A 24,756-nucleotide genomic window follows, 5' to 3' on the forward strand; every position below is an offset into this window, starting at 1 on the left:
GTCCACTGTTAGTCTCCACTCACCATTAGACTTTTGCACTGGCCATATAGGACTATTAAAAGGTGAATGAGTTTCACTGACCACTCTTTGGTTCTCCAGTTGACAAATTAGCTTATGGATGGGAATCAGGGAGTCTCGGTTAGTGCGATATTGCTGCCGGTGCACAGTTGTGGTAGCGATTGGCACGTGCTGTTCTTCGACCCTCAGCAACCCCACAACAGAAGGGTCCTCCGAGAGACCGGGCAAGGTAGCCAACTGTTTAATGTCCTCTGTCTCTAAGGCAGCTATGCCAAAAGCCCACCGGAACATTTTTGGGTCCTTGAAATATCCTCTCCTGAGGTAGTCTATGCCAAGGATGCACGGAGCATCTGGGCCAGTCACAATACGGTGCTTTTGCCACTCATTTCCAGTTAGACTCGCTTCAGTCTCCAATACAGTTAACTGCTGGCATCCCTCCATCACCCCATAAATACAGATGGCCTCTGGCCCTTTATAGCTTGATGGCATTACAGTACACTGTGCACCGGTGTCTACTAAAGCCTTATACTTCTGTGCGTCTGACGTGCCAGGCCATCGAATCCACACAGTCCAATAAACTCGATTGTCTCTTTCCTCCCCCTGGCTGGAAGCAGGGCCCCTCTAATCCTTGTCAGAATCTTCATTTCTGTGTCTGGCGGACTGTCTGCTGGAAGTTGGAGCAGCAGCCTTCCCAGAGAACCACTTTTTTTTCTTGCAACTTACATACCCGTGCCTCTAGGGTCGAGGTAGATTTCCCATCCCATTTTCTCATGTCCTCTCCACAGTCATGTAGGTAAAACCACAGGGTGGCACGGGGTGTGCACCCACTATATTGTCTTCCTTGCACAGAAGGATGCTTACCCCGATAGCTGAGACACTGCTTTGTACAGATGGGGAGGAAAATAAACTCTCTTTAAGTTGGTGGACCTCTTCAGAAAGTTTCTCCAAAGTATTTGCTTTTAATTGGTGGAACTCTTGAGAAAGTTCTTCCATAGCGGAGACGCAGGCCTGTAGGGAAGATAAGAGACGTTCTTCATACTGCTGGAGTCGTTTAGCCAATTTATCCACCATGGATTCCTCATGGTCTTTCCAGGTCATTATTGCCAATGATCTGGCATATGATGATGGTGCACTCCGTACAAACTTCCCCCACATGGGTCGTGTACACTTGTGGGAAAGCAATTCGCAGGTGGCTTTGCGCTGTTTCACACGTCCCTGAATTAGAGATAATGAGGAAACAAGCAGTAGAAACAAAAACTTGAGCAAGGTCGATATAAAGTAACTTGGCTACAGCGTTAAAGATGAGCTTTGGGCAGTGGCCAATTGGCCTTCATACACTTCATATGGATCTGTGGATATTTGTTCATTGTCTAGGTCCCTATAAATCACCTCCCGTACAGCTAATTCCCTCAGGTACTGGATTCCCTTCTCCGTGGTGTTCCATTTGCCTGGTAAACACACAAATTCTTCTTTGAAGGGATACATTTCTTCACACCTGACAGGAGACACCTCCAGAGGCTGAAACCTTGTGCTCCGTTTCCAATAGCTTTGTCAATGCCTGCATCCCTAGCAAGGGATCCCAGCTGCCTGGCTTCCCTGCCCTCTAATTCCACACAATCGGCTCCGGTGTCCCAGCACCGGAGCAGCCAGCTGACAAGCTGCTCACCTATACAGCAACCAGAATCTTTTCACACATCTCATAGCTCACGCTGGTTTAGGTTTCGGGTAGTTACTGTTGTTTTTGCAACATCTTCATCTTCATCCTCCTGTTCCTTTGATGGCCCAGGCTCATCTTCTGCATACCTGATCTTAGTAGGAGTTTCTCTGTGTTTGAAACGATCTGACTCTCTAAACCATTTTTTCATCTTTGTTACGGGTGCAACTGACGCTTGTACCGTTTGTTTCCCTGGCTCAGCCTTGGGGCCCGTTGTAGGGCTTGGACTGGCCGCTGGTCCTGTCTCAGGGGTTGAAGGGGCCGCAGGGTCTGTCACTGGGGTTATATTGGTACTGAATGCAGCTCGGTAAGCACAGGCCAAGCCCCAGCACGTTGCAGTGATTTGTGTACGCCTGGTATTGTGAGGGTGATGACACAACCTTTTCAAGCACTCTACAATTTTTTTTAGGATTTTTCAGTTTTTCAGGGGTGAATTTCCAAAGCACTGGAGGTGCACACTGCTCTGATGCCTGCCCATATCCTCCCACTCTCCCTGCCACTCAAAACTATCCTGCCTCAGGACAGATCTCTGGATGACACTTATTTGTTTAACCTTAGACAAAACCTGAAGCGCATTCAGAAGACAAGGAAAAAACTTTTTCCTGACCCCTCCATAGATTGACTCCCTCAAGAAAAAGCGTGAAAAGTGTAATTAACAATAATTTCTGAGGTAGGATTCCCAAAGAATGGAGTTGACAGCAATGCTGAGTACAAATACCGGATTAGTCACGTGGCTGGTAATTTTATTGTATTGTAAGCCAGTGTTACACATTACAGCAAAATAATAACCCTGTATCAACCCCCAGAAGTGATAAGCAACATGACAGGGAACATATACAGTAAGTAACATGCTATATAACTCAGTTTGGAAAGCGGGCACAGCAGACTTGAGATCCCAAAAATCGGCATTGTGATTAGCAACTATTAAACTCATGTAATGCTTATAACAATCTTGTTTTAACACGCTCTGGTCAGACCTGTTGTTATCTCAACCCTTTGAGCACCATGTTGGGCGTCAGAAAGGACTGTTGTGTTTTAACCCGGCCAGCAGCTAAGCACCATACAGACATTCTCTCACCATCCCCCCTCCCTCTATGGGATGGGGGAGAGAATCAGGAAAATGAAGCCTGTGGGCTGAGATAGACAGTTTATTAGGACACAAAAGAAAATAAAAATAATAATGACAATTGTACTACTACTAATAATGTGTACGAAACAAGTGATGCAGAATGCAATTGCTCACCACCCGCTGACCGATGCCCAACCTATCCCGAGCAGCCGGTCCCCCCAACCTGGCCAGCCACCCCTATATACTGTTTAGCATGACGTCAGATGATATGGAACACCCCTTTGGCCAGTTTGGGTCAGCTGTCCTGGGTCTGTCCCCTCCCAGCTCCCACTGTTGAAGATATTAGGGAAAAACCTTTGAGTTGTCCCATAGGATTGTCTGAAGGCTCCTCAGAGAAGGTAATGATACTGATACCCCGTCCGGAATCTTATTATAAACTTTTTCTGTGCACTCCTGATTGCAGGATGCCTCCCATTGCAATTGCAAATAAAAATGCTGCTCCACTGAGATCCTTGCCTGAGCCTGTGTTATTGGCTACAGATTGTTTTTCACACTGCAATACATCGATAACATCATCGTGTGTGAGGCAACACAGCAGAAGAAGTTTTTGAGAAAGGGAAGAGAACAACCCAAAGTCTTCTGAAAGATGGTTTTGCTATAAAGAAAATCAACATCAAAGGACTTGAACAAGAGATACAGCTCTTGGGCTTTAAATGGCAGGATGAATGTCACCCTATGGATGTGATCAAGGAGATAAAACTGTGCCCCCAGCAACTAACAAGAAAGAAACACAAGCTTTCCTAGGCCTTGTGGGATTCTGGAGAATGCATGTTCCAAGCTATAGTCAGCTTGTGAGCCTTCTGTATTGAGTGACTCAAAAGAGGAACTATTTCGAGTGGGGTCCTGAGCAACAAGAAGTCTTGGAACAGATTAAACAGGAAATAGCTCAGGCAGTAGCTCTTAAGCCTGTCTGTGTAGGACTGGCTGTGCAAAATGTGCTTTACACTGCAGTTGGGAAGCATGTCCTTACCTGGAGCCTATGCAGAAAACCCAAGAAGAAACCAGAGCTTGACCTCTGGGGTTCTTTAGACAGTTATCGAGGATCAGAAGCCCGCTACTCCCTGACTGAAAACCTTGAATGTTATTGGCCTCGGATCATATGCCATCCTTGGACTCTGCCAAATAAATCCACAAATTAATACACTGCAGATCCTGAGACATGGGATGGAGACATCTGGTATAGTAATTATAACAATGAACTGATGGGAGATTCAAAGTATGATCTTATCCTGGAACCTGTACCTATATGACCGTTAATCAAAACTGAAATTGCAGATGATGGAGATGACAATGTTCGTACTACAGTATGAGCCATCCTATGGTCTCTGGCTGAATTAGCAAAGTTGCAGGAAAAGTATTCTAGGCACCTCAAGGAATCTGAGATGGAATATGTGTGTCAAGTCTCCCTCAAGGTGGGGGATTGAATTTTAAGCGAGGAAGAGGCAGGAGGCTATTGGGGCCCTGGAGTGTTTTTAACCATTGCACCAGGTGATCAAAATTACTCATTCACTACACTAGCTGCCTATTGGGCCAGCATCATATGCCCACAAGAAAGAGGAGATCCCCTTGTTATTAAAACCTCAGGGTTCTCCATTTTGGCTGTATATGTGCAAAAGCAGCCTGCATACAAGCTATTTATGAGAGGGATGTGTTAAAGAGATCCCCAATGCTAGCTCCTATTCATTTGGCAAGGTTAACTCCCTTTATCTGTGGCCTTTAGGACAGCCTAAACACGTATGTAGCCAATATCCAGGACTGCATACAAACTACCTGTGCTATGAATGCTGCAAGGGCTGCCACGCAGCCTCCACGGGAACAGGTCCCTGTAATTACCTGGAGCGAGTTTGTGCAAGAGATATTGAATTATGGATGCCACATGGGTTGGGTCAGATGGACCACAAGGAAACTGCCAGAGGGCTATATCCTTTTTAGGAAAGACAGGCTTGGAAAGTGATGGGAAGGAGTTGCCCTTTATGTGAGGGAGCAATTAGAATGTACCCAGCTCCACCTGGGGGAGGGTGATGGACAAGTGGAGAGCTCGTAGGTGAGAATTAAGGGGTGGGCTGGTATGGGGGACACTGTTGTGGGTGTGTACTACAGGTCACCAGATCAGAAGGAGGAGGTCGATGAGGCCTTCTACAAGCAGCTGAAAGTAGCCTTGTGATCCTGGGCACTGGTTCTCATGGGGGACTTCAGTTATGCAGGCATCTGTTGGGTAAGCAACTCAGCCAAGCATGTGCAGTCCAAACGGTTCCTACAATGCACTGAAGACAATTTTCTGACGCTGGTGGTGGAGGAGCTGACGGGGAGGGGGGTGCTCCTGGACCTTGTCCTTACCAACGGGGATGGGCTTGTTAGGGATGTGAAGGTCGGGGGCAGCTTGGGATGCAGTGACTATGAGGTGGTGGAGTTCAAGATGGAACTTGGTGGAAGAAGTAAGGCTAAAAGCAGGATTGCAGCCCTGGACTTTTGGAGAGCCAACTTTGACCTCTTCCGGGACCTGCTTGGGAGTATCTCATGGGCTTGGTTGCTAGAAGGCAAGGGTGCATGTGAGAGCTGGGCTACATTTAAACAGCATTTCTTCCAAGCTCAGGATCGGTGCATCACTAAGAGTAGGAAATCGGGGAAGGGGGGCAGGAAACCCGCATGGATGACCAAGGAGCTCATAAATAAGATCAAAAGGAAGAGGATGGTCTATGAAATGTGGAAAAAGGGCCTGTCCTCTTGGGAGGAGTATAGAAGTGTTGTCAGGGCCTGCAGGGATGCGACAAGGAAGGCTAAAGCCCACCTAGAGATGAAGTTTGCAAAAGAGATAAAGGATCATAAAAAGGTTTTTTTTAAGTACGTAAACAGTAAAAGGAAGACTAGAGGTAATATGGGTCCCCTGCTGAATGACGGGGGTGTCCTGGTAACAGGGGGATGCTGAGAAGGCGGTGATACTGATTGCCTTCTTTGCTTTTGTCTTTGCATCAAAGACAAAAGTTTTAAGTTCCCTAAGCTCCCAAAGGCTGGTACTTATCAGTGACGCTAAGAAGTCTGACTGTTCCCTGCACTGTCATATGCTGCTAGTATCTCTTTTTCAGTGAGGGAGTAGCAGGCTTCTGATCCTCGATAACTCTGTCTAAAGAACCCCAGAAGAACCCCTAAACCTAAAGAACCCCTCTGGTTTCTTCTTGGGTTTTCTGCATAGGCTCCAGGTAAGGACATGCTTCCCAGCTGCAGTGTAAAGCACATTGTCCTGGTTTCAGTTAGAATAGAATTTTCTTCCTAGTAGCTGGTGGAATGCTGTGTTTTGGCTTGGGATGAGAAGAGTGCTGATAACATGCTGATGTTTTAATTGTTGCAGAGCAGTGCTTATACCAAGCCAAGGACATCTCAGCCTTTTGCTCTGTCCTGCCAACGGGCAGGCTGGGGGTGCAGTAAGAGCTGGGAGGGGACAGACCCAGGACAGGTGACCCAAACTAGCCAAAGGGGTATTCCATACCATCTGACATCATGCTAAACAATATATAGGGGTGGCTAGCCGGGGGAGGGGGCCGGCTGCTCGGGGTTAGGCTGGGCATCGGTCAGCGGGTGGTGAGCAATTGCATTGTGCATCACTTGTTTGTACATATTATTATTACTTTCCTATTATCATCATTGTAGTTTTATTGTTATTGTTTTTATTGTTATTGTTTTTATTGTTATTGTTTTTATTGTTATTGTTTTTATTGTTATTATTATTTTCCTGTCTTATTAAACTGTCTGTGGTGTAAATGCCTGAAGTAACTAGGAAAATAAAACTAACATTCACATTTTTAGGAAAAGGTACAGCATTGAAGAGGCTTTCAGGGTAGGGCATAACTGCATTATCTGAGCGTTCCCTAGGCTCCCAACCTTAGATGCTATCGCGCTGGGGAAACTTGGTGTGCTAGCTCTAAGGAACAGCACGGAGCATAGAGTGGAGTAGAGACACCACGGCTAGGCTCTGTAATCAGATGGGACCTCGATTGTTCTTGTGCACAAAGCTGCACTTTTTGCCACCCTAAGCCAAAGACCTGTCATGTTTTGACAAATGCTGTACCCTAGTGTACTTTTTGATCATTGTAATATCATTATAATACCAAAACACACCTCCATCCCAAAAGCTACCCGCCTCCAAGGTGCGACCACCCCTCACTGAGCATGCGCTCTGAATTCCTCGGAGCCTATTACTTTAAACAGAGACGGGAAAACTTTACACCAATCATAACTAAGATATGCTTGACTAGAGCCACTCAAGCTCCACCTAAAGGATAGAAAATAATATAAATTGGCCCAAGAGAGAGGGGATGTTAGGGAAGATACCACCGTCAGGGGAGATACCATCCCGAGGACAACATCCTTAGGACCTCCTGACTCCTGGGATCGGTCGATGGGCTGAGCCTCTCTTCCCCCGCATTGGGACGCCTTTGGGTGAGATCTAAATACTTGCTTATAAATCTCTATAGAGTCTCTGATCCTTTTTAACGCGTTTATAACACCTGTAACACCTGTAACACCTGTAACACCTGTAACACCTGTAACACCTGTAACACCTGTAACACCTGTAACATCTGTAACACCTATAACACCTGTGTATTTTATGCATACTAGCTTGCTTTTGCAGACAGTCACTATCGTCGGCAATCCAAAAGAACCTGATTATCTGTTGCTGTAATAAACCATACTTGATTGCATTGTGATAACTCTCATTGAGTGCAACGAGGGTGAGGGTGGTTATCCGTGATAGTTCAGTGTTCTGAATCTAACCAGACCCCCAGACGGTTAATGCATTTTTGGTGAATGTCCGAACGGACCCCCAGATGGTTAATGCGTTTTTGGTGAATGTCTGAACGGACCCCCAGGCCGTTAATGCGTTTTTGGTGAATGTCTGACTGGACCCCCAGACGGTTAATGTGTTTTTGGTGAATGTCCGACTGGTTCAGTATCCTGAATCTGACCGGGCCCGTAACGGTTAATCAGCTACACCCCTTAACGCGATACTGTCTTTATCTCAACTCACGGGCTTCACTTTCCATTTCTCTCCCCCGTCCCAGAGAGGGAGGGGGAGGGTGAGCGAACGGCTGCGTGGTGTTTAGTTGTCGGCCGGGTTAAACCATGACAGTCTTTTCGGCGCCCAACGTGGGGCTTGAAAGGTTGAGATAATGGCAGATCTGACCACAGTGTGTTAAACTAAAATTGGTATAAGTATTAGACCTGCTTAATAGTCACTTGTCATAATGCTGATTGCTTTAATCTCAACTCTGCTGCGCCTGTTTTCCAAATTGAGTATTATAGCACATTATTTTCCGTATGTGCTCTCTGTCATGTTGTTTATCCTCTCCGGGCCCTGGTCTCAGATCATTATGGTACTGTGTGTTGTAGCAATGGCTTATGAGACGATGAGATATCTGGTCATGACTCTACCTTGATATTTGTATTCAGTAACATTGTCGACTCTGTACTTTGGAAACTGTATCTTGGAAACTATTAGCAATTATACCTATTGTTTTTCTCCATTAGGGAGTCAATCTGTGGAGGGGAAAGGGGAAGATATTTTTTCTTACTTGATTACTCTCCCTTTCTCCTTCACCACCCCTATATCCTCCTGGATCACTCTGCCTTCCTCCTTCACCACCCTCTTACCCTCCGAGCTTGTTACAATAGCTCTCCAAGATATTGAATATCCTTGGGATACTCAGACCAGCATAGTCTTGTTGTTCTGCCTCCTGAATGCACTTCAGATTCTGCTTAAAGTTAAACAACTACTTAGGAAGCTCATCCGGAGATTTGCTTGGAGGCAGTATAGTTGTGGGTGGCAGGGAGTATGGGAGGATATGGGCAGGCATCTAGAGCAGTTGGCACCCCCAGTGTTTTGGAAATTCACTCCTGAACAACTGCGAAATCCTAAAAAAAATGGCAGAATGCTTGAAAAAAAGGTGTCATGATTCTGGCAGTTCCAAAGTAACACAAATCATTGTAACATGCTGGGGCTTGGCTCATGCCTATCGAGCTGCCATTGATACTGCTATCAACTTAGTGACAGACCCTGCGGCCACTCCAAGTCCCGTGACAGATCCAACGGCCACTGTGACCCCTATGGTGGACTCTGCAGCCGCTCCAGTCCCAGCTCCTGCAACTGCTCCAACTCCAGTTCCTGCAGCCGCTCCAGCTCCGGTTCCTGCAGCTGCTCCAGCTCCTGCAGCCGCTCCAGCTCCTGTGGCTAGGTCAGAGAAACGAGCTGTAGCAGTGCAAGATGACCCTGCAGAGGGTATTCCAGCCTCTGTGGCAGACCCTGTAACGGGGTCAGAGAAACGAGCTGTAGCAGTGCAAGCTGCCCCTGTAGAGAAGGTGAAAAAATGGTATAGAGATTCAGGTCGTTTAGAACGCAGAGAGTCTTCTGCCAAATCTAGGTATAAAGACGACGACGACGCTGGGCCATCAAGGATTCAGGAGGAGGAAGATGAGGATGCCGAAAAATCAACAGTAACTACCCGAAGCCTATACGAGCGCGAGCTACGAGATGTGCGAAAAGATTTTGGTCGTTGTATAGATGAGCAGCTTGTCACCTGGCTGCTCCGGTGCTGGGACTCTGGAGCCAATTGTGTGGAATTAGACGGCAGGGAAGCCAAGCGGCTGGGATCCCTTGCTAGAGACGCAGGCATTGACAAAGCAATTGCAGATGGAGCACAATCTCACAGCCTCTGGAGGCGTCTTCTCTCAGCTGTGAGGGAAAGGTATCCCTTCAAGGAAGAACTTGTATGTCTACCAGGCAAGTGGACCACTATGGAGAAAGGAATCCAGTACCTGAGGGAATTAGCCATACGGGAAGTGATTTATGAGGATCCAGACCTCGGACAAACATCCAAAGATCCAGATGAAGTCAGGTGTACACGACCCATGTGGCGGAAGTTTGTACGGAGTGCACCATCATCATATGCCAGCTCATTGGCAATAATGGCCTGGAAAGAGGATGAGGAACCCACAGTGGATGAAGTGGCTAAACAACTCCGGCAGTACGAAGAAAGTCTCTCCTCTTCCTTACAGGCCTGCATCTCAGCTGTGGAGAAACTTTCTGAAAAGGTTCACCAACTTGAAGAGAGATTATTCTCCTCCGCACCTGTACAAAGCAGTGTCTCAGCTATCGGGGTAGGCGTTCATCCACACAAGGAAGACGATATGGTGGGTACTCACCCCATGCCACCCTGTGGTTTTACTTACGAGACCATGGAGAGGACATGAGAAAATGGGATGGAAAATCTACCGCGACCCTAGAGGCACGGGTACGTGAGTTGCAAAAGAAAACAATTAGGAAAAAGGGATTCTCTGAAAAGTTTGCTGCTCCATCTTCCAGCAGACAGTCCTTCAAACACACAAACGAAGAAGATTCTGACCAGGATTAGGGGGGCCCTGCCTCCAGACAGGGGGAGGAAAGGGACAATCGAGTTTATTGGACTGTGTGGATTCGATGGCCTGGCACGTCAGACGCACAGAAGTATAAGGCTTTAGTAGACACCAGTGCACAATGTACTATAATGCCATCGAGCTATAAAGGACCAGAGCCCATCTGTATTTGTGGAGTGACAGGGGGATCTCAGCAGTTGACTGTATTGGAGGCTGAAGTGAGTCTAACTGGAAATGAGTGGCAAAAGCACCGTATTGTGACTGGCCCAGATGCTCCGTGCATCCTTGGCATAGACTACCTCAGGAGAGGATATTTCAAGGACCCAAAAATGTTCCGGTGGGCTTTTGGCATAGCTGCCTTAGAGACAGAGGGCATTAAACAATTATCTACCTTGCCTGGTCTCTCAGAGGACCCCTCTGTTGTGGGGTTGCTGAGGGTCGAAGAACAGCACGTGCCAATCGCTACCACAACTGTGCACCGGCGGCAATATCGCACCAACCAAGACTCCCTGATTCCCATCCATAAGCTAATTCGTCAACTGGAGAGGCAAGGAGTGATCAGCAAGACTCATTCACCTTTCAATAGTCCCATATGGCCAGTGCGAAAGTCTAATGGTGAGTGGAGACTAACAGTAGACTATCATGGCCTGAATGAAGTCACGCCACCACTGAGTGCTGCAGTGCCAGACATGCTGGAACTTCAGTACGAACTTGAATCGAAGGCAGCCAAGTGGTATGCCACAATTGATATCGCTAATGCATTTTTCTCCATCCCTCTAGCAGCAGAGTTCAGGCCACAATTTGCCTTCACTTGGAGGGGAGTCCAATATACTTGGAATCGGCTGCCCCAGGGGTGGAAACACAGCCCTACCATTTGCCATGGGCTGATCCAGTCTGCGCTAGAGCAGGGGGAAGCTCCTGAACACCTGCAATACATCAATGACATTATTGTGTGGGGTGACACAGCAGAGGAAGTTTTCGAGAAAGGGAAGAAAATAGTCCAAATCCTTCTGAAAGCCGGTTTTGCCATAAAACAAAATAAAGTCAAAGGACCTGCACGAGAGATCCAGTTTTTAGGAATAAAATGGCAAGATGGACGTCGTCAAATCCCAATGGATGTGATCAACAAAATAACAGCCATGTCTCTACCAACTAGCAAAAAAGAAACACAGACTTTCTTAGGTGTTGTGGGGTTTTGGAGAATGCACATCCCAAATTACAGTCTGATTGTAAACCCGCTCTACCAAGTAACCCGTAAGAAGAATGAGTTTGAATGGGGCCCTGAACAACGACAAGCCTTTGAACAAATCAAGCAGGAAATAGTTCATGCAGTAGCCCTTGGGCCAGTTCGAACAGGACCAGATGTAACAAACGTGCTCCACACTGCAGCCAGGGAGAACGGCCCCACCTGGTGCCTCTGGCAGAAAGAACCTGGGGAAACTCGAGGTCGGCCCCTGGGGTTTTGGAGTTGGGGATACAGAGGATCTGAGACCCGCTACACTCCAACTGAAAAGGAGATATTGGCAGCATATGAAGGAGTTCGATCTGCTTCGGAGGTGGTCAGTACTGAAGCGCAGCTCCTCCTAGCACCCCGATTGCCAGTACTAGTCTGGATGTTCAAAGGAAGGGTCCCCTCTACACATCATGCAACTGATGCTACATGGAGCAAGTGGGTTGCACTGATTACTCAGTGGGCTCGAATAGGAAACCCCAGTCGCCCAGGAATCTTGGAAGTGATTATGGACTGGCCAGAAGGCAAATGTTTTGGGATATCATCAGAGGAGGAGGTGGGTCGTGCTGAAGAAGCCCCACTGTACAACCAGTTACCAGAGAATGAGAAAATATATGCCCTGTTCACCGATAGGTCCTGTCGTATTGTGGGGAAGCATCGGAGATGGAAGGCTGCTGTATGGAGTCCTACATGACGAGTTGCAGAAGCTGCTGAGGGAGAAGGTGAATCGAGTCAGTTTGCAGAAGTGAAAGCCATTCAGCTGGCTTTAGACATTGCTGAACGAGAAAAATGGCCAGTTCTCTATCTCTACACAGATTCATGAATGGTAGCAAATGCCCTGTGGGGATGGTTACAGCAATGGAAGCAAAACAACTGGCAGCGCAGGGACAAACCCATCTGGGCTGCTGCATTTTGGCAAGATATTTCTGCTTGGGTAGAGAACCTGGCTGTAAAGGTACGCCACGTAGATGCTCATGTGCCCAAGAATCGGGCTGCTGAAGAACATCAAAACAACCAGCAGGTGGATCAGGCTGCTAAGATTGAAGTGGCTCAGGTGGACCTGGACTGGCAACATAAGGGTGAATTATTTATAGCTTGATGGGCCCATGACACCTCAGGCCATCAAGGTAGAGATGCAACATACAGATGGGCTCGTGATCGAGGGGCGGACCTGACCATGGATGCCATAGCACAGGTTATTCATGACTGTGAAACGTGTGCTGCAATCAAGCAAGCCAAACGGTCAAAGCCTCTTTGGTATGGAGGACGATGGCTGAAATATAAATATGGAGAGGCCTGGCAGATTGATTACATCACACTCCCTCAAACTTGCAATGGCAAGCGCCACGTACTTACAATGGTGGAAGCAACCACCGGATGGCTGGAAACATATCCTGTGCCCCATGCCACCGCCCGGAACACTATCCTGGGTCTTGAAAAGCAAGTCCTATGGCGACATGGCACCCCAGAAAGAACTGAGTCAGACAATGGGACTCACTTCCAAAACAACCTTATAGACACTTGGGCCAAAGAGCATGGTATTGAGTGGGTGTATCACATCCCCTATCATGCGCCAGCCTCTGGGAAAGTTGAACGATACGATGGACTGTTAAAGACTACACTGAAAGCAATGGGCGCTGGGACATTCAAAAACTGGAATATGCATTTGGCAAAGGCCACCTGGTTAGTCAATACTAGGGGATCTGCCAACCGAGCTGGACCTGCCCAATCAAACCTGTTACATACTGTAGATGGGGATAAAGTCCCTGTAGTGCATGTAAGGAACATGCTGGGTAAAACAGTCTGGGCTACTCCTGCCTCAGGAAAAGGCAAACCCATTCGTGGAATTGCTTTTGCTCAGGGACCTGGATACACTTGGTGGGTGATGCAAAAGAACGGAGAGGTCCGGTGTATACCTCAAGGGGATTGAATACTGGGTGAGAATAGCCCATGAGTTGAATTGTACCATGTTAATTACCATATAATACTGTATGTTATCACTACCATGACTGCTATATACCCTACATGAAAATGGTGACTAATTAGAATGTATAGAAAACAGTGTAACCTGAGCCTGACATAAATGGTATGGAATAAGGGGTGGATAGATGTCCTGGTTTCAGTTAGAACAGAATTTTCTTCCTAGTAGCTCTTGGAATGCTGTGTTTTGGCTTGGGATGAGAAGAGTGCTGATAACATCCCGATGTTTTAATTGTTGCAGAGCAGTGCTTATACCAAGCCAAGGACATCTCAGCCTTTTGCTCTGTCCTGCCAACGGGCAGGCTGGGGGTGCAGTAAGAGCTGGGAGGGGACAGACCCAGGACAGGTGACCCAAACTAGCCAAAGGGGTATTCCATACCATCTGACGTCATGCTAAACAATATATAGGGGTGGCTAGCCGGGGGAGGGGGCTGGACTCCTCGGGGTTAGGCTGGGCATCGGTCAGCGGGTGGTGAGCAATTGCATTGTGCATCACTTGTTTGTACATATTATTATTACTTTCCTATTATCACCATTGTATTATTATTATTATTATTTTTATTGTTATTATTATTTTTGTTATTATTATTTTCCTGTCTTATTAAACTGTCTTTATCTCAACTCACGGGCTTCACTTTCCATTTCTCTCCCCCGTCCCAGAGAGGGAGGGGGAGGGTGAGCGAACGGCTGCGTGGTGTTTAGCTGTCGGCCGGGTTAAACAACGACACATATTTTACACAGCCAGTCCTACACAGACAGGCTTAAGAGCTACTGCCTGAGCTATTTCCTGTTTAATCTGTTCCAAGACTTCTTGTTGCTCAGGACCCCACTCGAAATAGTTCCTCTTTTGAGTCACTCAATACAGAAGGCTCACAAGCTGACTATAGCTTGGAACATGCATTCTCCAGAATCCCACAAGGCCTAGGAAAGCTTGTGTTTCTTTCTTGTTAGTTGCTGGGGGCACAGTTTTATCTCCTTGATCACATCCATAGGGTGACATTCATCCTGCCATTTAAAGCCCAAGAGCTGTATCTCTTGTTCAAGTCCTTTGATGTTGATTTTCTTTATAGCAAAACCATCTTTCAGAAGACTTTGGGTTGTTCTCTTCCCTTTCTCAAAAACTTCTTCTGCTGTGTTGCCTCACACACGATGATGTTATCGATGTATTGCAGTGTGAAAAACAATCTGTAGCCAATAACACAGGCTCAGGCAAGGATCTCAGTGGAGCAGCATTTTTATTTGCAATTGCAATGGGAGGCATCCTGCAATCAGGAGTGCACAGAAAAAGTTTATAATAAGATTCCGGACGGGGTATCAGTATCATTACCTTCTCTGAGGAGCCTTCAGACAATCCTATGGGACAACTCAAAGGTTTTTCCCTAATATCTTCAACAGTGGGAGCTGGGAGGGGACAGACCCAGGACAGCTGACCCAAACTGGCCAAAGGGGTGTTCCATATCATCTGACGTCATGCTAAACAGTATATAGGGGTGGCTGGCCAGGTTGGGGGGACCGGCTGCTCGGGATAGGTTGGGCATCGGTCAGCGGGTGGTGAGCAATTGCATTCTGCATCACTTGTTTCGTACACATTATTAGTAGTAGTACAATTGTCATTATTATTTTTATTTTCTTTTGTGTCCTAATAAACTGTCTATCTCAGCCCACAGGCTTCATTTTCCTGATTCTCTCCCCCATCCCATAGAGGGAGGGGGGATGGTGAGAGAATGTCTGTATGGTGCTTAGCTGCTGGCCGGGTTAAAACACAACAGTCCTTTCTGACGCCCAACATGGTGCTCAAAGGGTTGAGATAACAACAGGTCTGACCAGAGCGTGTTAAAACAAGATTGTTATAAGCATTACATGAGTTTAATAGTTGCTAATCACAATGCCGATTTTTGGGATCTCAAGTCTGCTGTGCCCGCTTTCCAAACTGAGTTATATAGCATGTTACTTACTGTATATGTTCCCTGTCATGTTGCTTATCACTTCTGGGGGTTGATACAGGGTTATTATTTTGCTGTAATGTGTAACACTGGCTTACAATACAATAAAATTACCAGCCACGTGACTAATCCGGTATTTGTACTCAGCATTGCTGTCAACTCCATTCTTTGGGAATCCTACCTCAGAAATTATTGTTAATTACACTTTTCACGCTTTTTCTTGAGGGAGTCAATCTATGGAGGGGTCAGGAAAAAGTTTTTTCCTTGTCTTCTGAATGCGCTTCAGGTTTTGTCTAAGGTTAAACAAATAAGTGTCATCCAGAGATCTGTCCTGAGGCAGGATAGTTTTGAGTGGCAGGGAGAGTGGGAGGATATGGGCAGGCATCAGAGCAGTGTGCACCTCCAGTGCTTTGGAAATTCACCCCTGAAAAACTGAAAAATCCTAAAAAAAATTGTAGAGTGCTTGAAAAGGTTGTGTCATCACCCTCACAATACCAGGCGTACACAAATCACTGCAACGTGCTGGGGCTTGGCCTGTGCTTACCGAGCTGCATTCAGTACCAATATAACCCCAGTGACAGACCCTGCGGCCCCTTCAACCCCTGAGACAGGACCAGCGGCCAGTCCAAGCCCTACAACGGGCCCCAAGGCTGAGCCAGGGAAACAAACGGTACAAGCGTCAGTTGCACCCGTAACAAAGATGAAAAAATGGTTTAGAGAGTCAGATCGTTTCAAACACAGAGAAACTCCTACTAAGATCAGGTATGCAGAAGATGAGCCTGGGCCATCAAAGGAACAGGAGGATGAAGATGAAGATGTTGCAAAAACAACAGTAACTACCCGAAACCTAAACCAGCGTGAGCTATGAGATGTGTGAAAAGATTCTGGTTGCTGTATAGGTGAGCAGCTTGTCAGCTGGCTGCTCCGGTGCTGGGACACCGGAGCCGATTGTGTGGAATTAGAGGGCAGGGAAGCCAGGCAGCTGGGATCCCTTGCTAGGGATGCAGGCATTGACAAAGCTATTGGAAACGGAGCACAAGGTTTCAGCCTCTGGAGGTGTCTCCTGTCAGGTGTGAAGAAATGTATCCCTTCAAAGAAGAATTTGTGTGTTTACCAGGCAAATGGAACACCACGGAGAAGGGAATCCAGTACCTGAGGGAATTAGCTGTACGGGAGGTGATTTATAGGGACCTAGACAATGAACAAATATCCACAGATCCATATGAAGTGTATGAAGGCCAATTGGCCACTGCCCAAAGCTCATCTTTAACGCTGTAGCCAAGTTACTTTATATCGACCTTGCTCAAGTTTTTGTTTCTACTGCTTGTTTCCTCATTATCTCTAATTCAGGGACGTGTGAAACAGCGCAAAGCCACCTGCGAATTGCTTTCCCACAAGTGTACACGACCCATGTGGGGGAAGTTTGTACGGAGTGCACCATCATCATATGCCAGATCATTGGCAATAATGACCTGGAAAGACCATGAGGAATCCATGGTGGATAAATTGGCTAAACGACTCCAGCAGTATGAAGAACGTCTCTTATCTTCCCTACAGGCCTGCGTCTCCGCTATGGAAGAACTTTCTCAAGAGTTCCACCAATTAAAAGCAAATACTTTGGAGAAACTTTCTGAAGAGGTCCACCAACTTAAAGAGAGTTTATTTTCCTCCCCATCTGTACAAAGCAGTGTCTCAGCTATCGGGGTAAGCATCCTTCTGTGCAAGGAAGACAATATAGTGGGTGCACACCCCGTGCCACCCTGTGGTTTTACCTACATGACTGTGGAGAGGACATGAGAAAATGGGATGGGAAATCTACCTCGACCCTAGAGGCACGGGTATGTAAGTTGCAAGAAAAAAAAGTGGTTCTCTGGGAAGGCTGCTGCTCCAACTTCCAGCAGACAGTCCGCCAGACACAGAAATGAAGATTCTGACAAGGATTAGAGGGGCCCTGCTTCCAGCCAGGGGGAGGAAAGAGACAATCGAGTTTATTGGACTGTGTGGATTCGATGGCCTGGCACGTCAGACGCACAGAAGTATAAGGCTTTAGTAGACACCGGTGCACAGTGTACTGTAATGCCATCAAGCTATAAAGGGCCAGAGGCCATCTGTATTTATGGGGTGATGGAGGGATGCCAGCAGTTAACTGTATTGGAGACTGAAGCGAGTCTAACTGGAAATGAGTGGCAAAAGCACCGTATTGTGACTGGCCCAGATGCTCCGTGCATCCTTGGCATAGACTACCTCAGGAGAGGATATTTCAAGGACCCAAAAATGTTCCGGTGGGCTTTTGGCATAGCTGCCTTAGAGACAGAGGACATTAAACAGTTGGCTACCTTGCCCGGTCTCTCGGAGGACCCTTCTGTTGTGGGGTTGCTGAGGGTCGAAGAACAGCACGTGCCAATCGCTACCACAACTGTGCACCGGCAGCAATATCGCACTAACCGAGACTCCCTGATTCCCATCCATAAGCTAATTTGTCAACTGGAGAACCAAAGAGTGGTCAGTGAAACTCATTCACCTTTTAATAGTCCTATATGGCCAGTGCAAAAGTCTAATGGTGAGTGGAGACTAACAGTGGACTAGTGGACTAACATATTAAGTAGGAAATAGATCATGCAGTAGCCCTTGGGCCAGTCTGAACAGGACCAGATGTAAAGAATGTGCTCTACACCTCAGCTGGGGAGAATGGCCCCACCTGATGCCTCTGGCAGAAAGAGCCTGGGGAAACTCGAGGTCGGCCCCTGGGGTTTTAGAGTCGGGGATACAGAGGATCTGAGGCCCGCTACACTCCAACCGAAAAGGAGATATTGGCAGCATATGAAGGAGATCGATCTGCTTTGGAAGTGGTTGGTCCTGAAGCACAGTTCCTCCTGGCACCCTGTCTGCCGGTACTGGAATGGAAATTCAAAGGAAGGGTCCCCTCTACACATCATGCAACTGATGCTACATGGAGCAAGTGGGTTGCACTGATTACTCAGTGGGCTCGAATAGGAAACCCCAGTCGCCCAGGAATTTTGGAAGTGATTATGGACTGTCCAGAAAGGAAATATTTTGGGATATCACCAAAGGAGGAGGTGGCCCGTCCTGACGAAGCCCCTCTGCACAACAAGCTGTTGAGGGATTTTTGAAACAGCAAGGAGGCCATGACTTGCTGCAGCTGAGCAAACCAAGCTACCAGGACGACTATGAGAAGTTCCCATGACAATGTTCCCATATCACCCAAGTGAGGAATTAAAAAATATTGTTGCCAGCAGCTGGCTTCAAGGACAAGATCTACGTGACTGCTGATCACAAGGGGGTTGTTTTCTTGCAGGTGGGGTTGTTTTCTTGCAGTTGTTTGTCTGAGTGCTTTTGACCAATAATCTTGTGTGAGACACCATCCACCCCTGTTAAGTTTGCTATAAAAGTCAGGCCATTCGGCTAATAAAGAGAGAGCATGATCTGACCATACCGGTGTCTGTCGTGTTTTCGGCCATTCTTCCTGCAACAACAACCTACCAGAAAATGAGAAGAAATATACCCTGTTCACTGATGAGTCCTGTCGTATTGTGGGAAAGCATCGGAGATGGAAGGCTGCTGTATGGAGTCCTACACGGCGAGTTGCAGAAGCTGCTGAGGGAGAAGGTGAATCAAGTCAGTTTGCAGAAGTGAAAGCCATCCAGCGGGCTTTAGATATCGCTGAATCAGAAAAGTGGCCAGTTCTCTGTGTCTTTACTGATTCATGGATGGTAGCAAATGCCCTGTGGGGGTTCTTACAGCAATGGAAGCAGAACAACTGGCAGCGCAGGGGCAAACCCATCTGGGCTGTTGCATTGTGCCCAAGACTCAGGCCACTGAAGAACATCGAAACAACCAGCAGGTGGATCAGGCTGCTAAGATTGAAGTGGCTCAGGTGGACCTGGACTGGCAACATAAGGGTGAATTATTTATAGCTCGATGCCCCATGACACCTCGGGCCATCAAGGCAGAGATGCAACACACAAATGGGCTTGTGATCAAGGGGTGGACCTGAACATAGACACTATAGCAGAGGTTATTCATGATTGTGAAACATGTGCTGCAAGCAAGCAAGCCAAACGGTCAAAGCCTCTTTGGTATGGAGGACGATGGCTGAAATATAAATATGGAGAGGCCTGGCAGATTGATTACATCACACTCCCTCAAACCCACAACGGCAAGTGCCACGTACTTACAATGGTGGAAGCAACCACCAGATGGCTGGAAACATATCCTGTGCCCCATGCCACCGCCTGGAACGCTATCCTGGGTCTTGAAAAGCAAGTCCTATGGCGACATGGCACCCCAGAAAGAACTGAGTCAGACAATGGGACTCATTTTCTAAACAACCTTATAGACACCAGCCCCCAGGAAAGTTGAACGATACAATGGACTGTTAAAGACTACACTGAAAGCAATGGGTGCTGGGACATTCAACAACTGGGATGCGCATTTGGCAAAGGCCACCTGGTTAGTCAATACTAGGGGATCTGCCAACCGAGCTGGACCTGCCCAATCAAACCTGTTACATACTGTAGAAGGGGATAAAGTCCCTGTAGTGCATGTAAGGAACATGCTGGGTAAGACAGTCTGGGCTACTCCTGCCTCAGGAAAAGGCAATCCCATTTGTGGGATTGCTTTTGCTCAGGGACCTGGATGCAATTGGTGGGTAATGCAAAAGAATGGGGAGGTCCAGTGTGTACCTCAAGGGGATTGAATACTGGGTGAGGATAGCCCATGAGTTGAATTGTATTATGTTAATTATTATATAATACTGTATGTCATCACTGCCATGATTGCTATATGTCGATATCCTATTAATGGTATCACAGTAACAGCACAGTAGAGCCACTATGACCCTCAAGGGGTAAAAAATACTTATTGGTGTGGTTGGAAGTAATTTCCGTAATTATCATGGTCACAGCTGTAACGGCTGCCACTGGGGAAAATCAGTCCATGGTCTGAAGGAATGGTTTAGTATACTTCCCCTTCTGGAAGAGATTCAGAGCGATAATGGATCACATTTTACAACCATGGTGGTACAAGACTGGGCAAAAGAGGGAGGGAACCAGTGGGTATTTCCCCCACCATATTACCTCCAAGCCAATGGTACTCTTAAACGAATAAATGCGTTGGTCAAGTGATTTGCTAAAACCTATGAATCTGGGTGGTATCTATTAATTAAACAATAGATGGAGTAGAGACAGTTGTCCAACGATGAAAACTTTTTGTGCTTCTGCTACAAACCAGAGAATCCAAATCTCATATTGCAGCTAATTCAAGCTTTCATGCACATGCATAATGTTAATCAAATCACAGCGTGCCTACCCCTTCCCCAGTCTGCCCGTGGAAAAACACACACCGGACCAGCCCAGGAAGGTCGGCACCCCGTGGGAGGGACCCCACACCAGTGCAGGGGAGAGAGCAACCATGAAGGAGTGGTGGAAAAGAAGCACCATGGACTGATGGCAGCCCCCAATCCTGCCCCCCCCCCACCTCACCAAGCCCGTGTCACTCAGGGCAGGGAAGAAGTGGAAGAGAGTGGATGGGGGAAGGTTCCCCCAGATTGTTTCTTTGTTTCTCACCGCTGCAGCCCATCAGCAGTAAGTAATACATTTTATTAATCTCCCTATGCTAAGTCTGTTTTGCCCGCGACAGTAATTGTAGATTGATCCCCATGTTCTTATCTCAACCCTTGAGCCCTTTTCATTTATCAAGGGCTCTCAGTGGGCCTAGCTTTCTGAGAAGCCCTGACTCCCCTATTCTGAATTTATAAAAACAATCTCTCCTCCTTCTTCCTCTCTGGATACTCCTATTTGAAGTGGCTGGCCTGGCCGCACTTAAAACATCTTCTCAAAGCCTGTCCCTGCTAGGATTTAGGCTGCAACACAGGTAGCTTTCCTTGCCTGCCATTCCTTCGTCTCTCTTCCTTTCCTTTTCATCCTGGGCCTGACTCCCCTGGAAAGTTTTCTTCCTCTTTCTCCAACCCTCTGCCTCACTACCTGGTACGCTGTGAATATCATTTGTTTTGCTCTCTGCTTTCCCTTCTCATCTCCCCTCCTGACATACACCTTCATACTACCTACACTGTTCAATACAGTGTATTTTTTCCCAGAAAGTTGAATAGCTTGTTAGTGGCTTACTTCACAACTGTCTTCTTCTGTCCCAACAATAAAAGATCATCCACATATTGTAACAGTAACACCTCCTCTGGAGGTTGGAATTGCTACAATTTTTTTTCTAGAACTTGCCCAAATAAATCGGTGGCCCTGTAAACCATTCTACCTTATTTTGGAACAGTGAGGTCTTCTACTGTCAACTTATCTACTTAGCATTTCTCCTTGTTATGACTACACAAATACCTTTGAATACAGAAGGTTAGTTTTCTACTGCAAAAACACAACTTAGTTTCTCACACAAGTCTGTGGGGCCTGATGACATGCATCCCAGCATCCTGAAGGAATTGGCTGATATAGTTGCCAAGCCTCTCTCCATCATATCTGAAAAGTCATGGCAGTCAGGCGAAGTCCCTGGTGACTGGAAAAAGAGAAACATCACTCCCATTTTTAAATGGGTTGGAAAGGAGGACTTGAGGAACTACAGACCGGTGAGCCTCACCTCTGTGCCAGGGAAGACCATGGAAAAGATCCTCCTGGAAGCAATGCCAAGGCAAATGCAAGACAAGGAGGTGATCCAAGACAGCCAGCATAGCTTCACCAAGGGCAAATCGTGCTTGACCAATCTGGTGGCTTTCTACAATGGAGTGACTGCATCACTTGACAAAGAAAGACCAACTAATGTCATCTACCTGGACTTCTGTAAGGCCTTTGACACAGTCCCACATGACATCCTAATCTGCACATTGGAGGGATATGGTTTTGATGGGTGGACCATTCAGTGGATAAGGAGTTATAGAATCGTAGAACCATAGAATCATAGAATATTCCAAGTTGGAAGGGAACCATAAGGATCATTGAGTCCAACTCCTAGCACCACACAGGTCTACCTAAAAATTCAGACCACGTGACCATGCACAGTCCAAATGCATCTTAAACTCTGACAGATTCGATGCAGTGACTACTTCCCTGGGGAGCCTGTTCCAGTGTGCGACTACCCTCTCGGTGAAGAACCTCTTCCTGATATCCAACCTGAACCTCCCCTGCCTCAGCTTGACACCATTCCCTCAGGTCCTATCACTGGTCACTAAAGAGAAGAGATCAGCACCTTCCCTTCCACTCCCCCTCGTGAGGAAGCTGTAGACCGCGATGAGGTCTCCCCTCAGCCTCCTCTTTTCCAGGCTGAACAGGCCAAGTGACCTCAACCGCTCCTCATACATCTTCCCCTCTAAGTCCTTCACCATCTTTGTAGCCCTTCTCTGGACACTCTCCAACAGTTTTATGTCCTTTTTGTACTGTGGTGCCCAGAACTGCACACAGTACTCGAGGTGAGGCCGCACCAGTGCAGAGTAGAGCGGGACAATCACTTCCCTCGATCGACTAGCAATGCCGTGCTTGATGCACCCCAGGATACAGTTGGCCTTCCTGGCTGCCAAGGCACACTGCTGGCTCATATTCAGCTTGCTATCAACCATAACCCCCAGATCCCTCTCTGCAGGGCTGCTCTCCAGCATCTCGTCCCCCAGTCTGTACGTATAGCCAGGGTTGCCCCTTCCCAGGTGCAGGACCCAGCATTTGCTCTTGTTAAACTTCATGCAGTTGGCGATCGTCCAGCTCTCCAGTATGTCCAGATCTCTCTGCAAGGCCTTTTCACCCTCATCTGAGTCCACAACTCCTCCAAGTTTGGTGTCATCGGCAAATTTGCTCAAAACACCTTCTAGTCCTACATCCAAATCGTTTATAAAAACACTGAAGAGGACTGGCCCTAAAATGGAGCCTTGGGGGACCCCACTAGTGACCGTCCGCCATCTTGATGTGGCCCCATTTACCACAACCCTTTGAGCCCTGCCTGTCAGCCAATTACTCACCCATCGTATGATGTTTTTATCTAGCTGTATGCTGGACATTTTGTCCAGTAGGATCCTATAGGAAACTGTGTCAAAAGCTTAACTGAAATCCAAAAGGGTCCCGCGATGATGTTAGCCAGCTCTCTAAGCACCCTGGGATGAATCCCATCCCGATCCATGGACTTGTATGGATCCAGGTGGAGCAGCAAATCCGGCACACGTTCACAGTAGATTGGGAGTCTTTCATTCCCACCATCACGGTCCTCTAGCTCAGGGCACCCTGGGTCCCGAAGGCCATCATCAGCGTTGAAGACGGAGGCAAAGAAGGCATTAAACGCCTCTGTTTTGCCTATGTCCTTGTCTGTGAGGTGACCTTCCCCATCAAGTAGTGGACCTGTTTTCTTTTTTCTTCCTTTTTCTGTTCACATATCTAAACAAAAAACTTTTTATTGTCTCTCACGGACCTGGCCAGCTTCAACTCTAATTGGGCTTTGGCCACATCAATTTTCTCCCTACAAACGTGAACAGTGTTCCTGTATTCCTTCCACGTTGCCTGACCCTGCTTCCAGCAGCCATATACTGTCTTTTTCTGTCTAAGCTCCAGCAGAAGATCCCTGGTCAGCCAGGCCGGCCTTCTGCCCCACCTGCTTGACTTCCGATATTTTGGAATTGCCTGGTCCCGTGCTTCTAGGAGGCAGTGCTTAAAGATCGACCAGCACTGATGGATGCCAATGCCTTCAAAATCAGTTTCCCAGCCACTCCTCATAAGAACTGTTCTTTAGATTCTTCACCAGCTTCGTTGCCCTTCTTTGGACACACTCCAGCACCTCAATGTCCTTCTTGTAGTGAGGGGCCCAAAACTGAACCCACTATTCCAGGTGCAGCCTCACCAGAGCCGAGTACAGGGGGACAATCACTTCCCTAGTCTTGCTGGCCATGCCATTTCTGATACAAGCCAGGATGCTGTTGGCCTTCTTGGCCACCTGAGCACACTGCTGGCTCATATTCAGCTGGCTATCAACCAAAACTCCGAGGTCCCTTTCTGCCAGGCATCTTTCCATCCACTCTTCCCCCCGCCCGTAGCATTGCATGGGGTTGTTGTGCCCCAGGTTGGTCACATATGACCAAGCATCTTCTCTTTTGTATTTTACAGGACTACTGATTCCAAGAAACTGCACATGGGACAATGGGTTATCCTACAGTGAGCTGGAGTGCACTCAAGGGCTGTTAATATTTACTGTCTGTTTGATAGTGATAGTAGTTTAGAAACCAAAATTTTAACATGGAGACAGCTAAGTGGATTATTGTAATCATATTAATAGGAACCTTGCTTGGAAAAACGGAGAATCCAAATCTCATATTGCAACTAATTCA

The 24,756-nt window shown here is 47.2% G+C and overlaps 2 long non-coding RNA genes across 2 annotated transcripts in view; both read left to right on the forward strand.

Moving 5' to 3' along the window:
- LOC311426388 overlaps nucleotides 1-24,756 on the forward strand; it is a 371,544-nt gene that overhangs the window by 283,684 nt on the left and 63,104 nt on the right. The gene's annotated exons all lie outside the window — the stretch shown is intronic.
- Nucleotides 7,192-24,756, forward strand: part of LOC311426456 — a 54,831-nt gene continuing 37,266 nt past the window's right edge. The window contains exon 1 of the long non-coding RNA XR_014686774.1: nucleotides 7,192-7,295. This is a non-coding gene — a long non-coding RNA (uncharacterized lncRNA). The remainder of the gene's footprint in view (nucleotides 7,296-24,756) is intronic.

This window comes from Aythya ferina (genome assembly GCF_964211825.1).
Source record: "Aythya ferina genome assembly, chromosome: W".
Taxonomy (NCBI): Eukaryota; Metazoa; Chordata; class Aves; order Anseriformes; family Anatidae; genus Aythya; species Aythya ferina.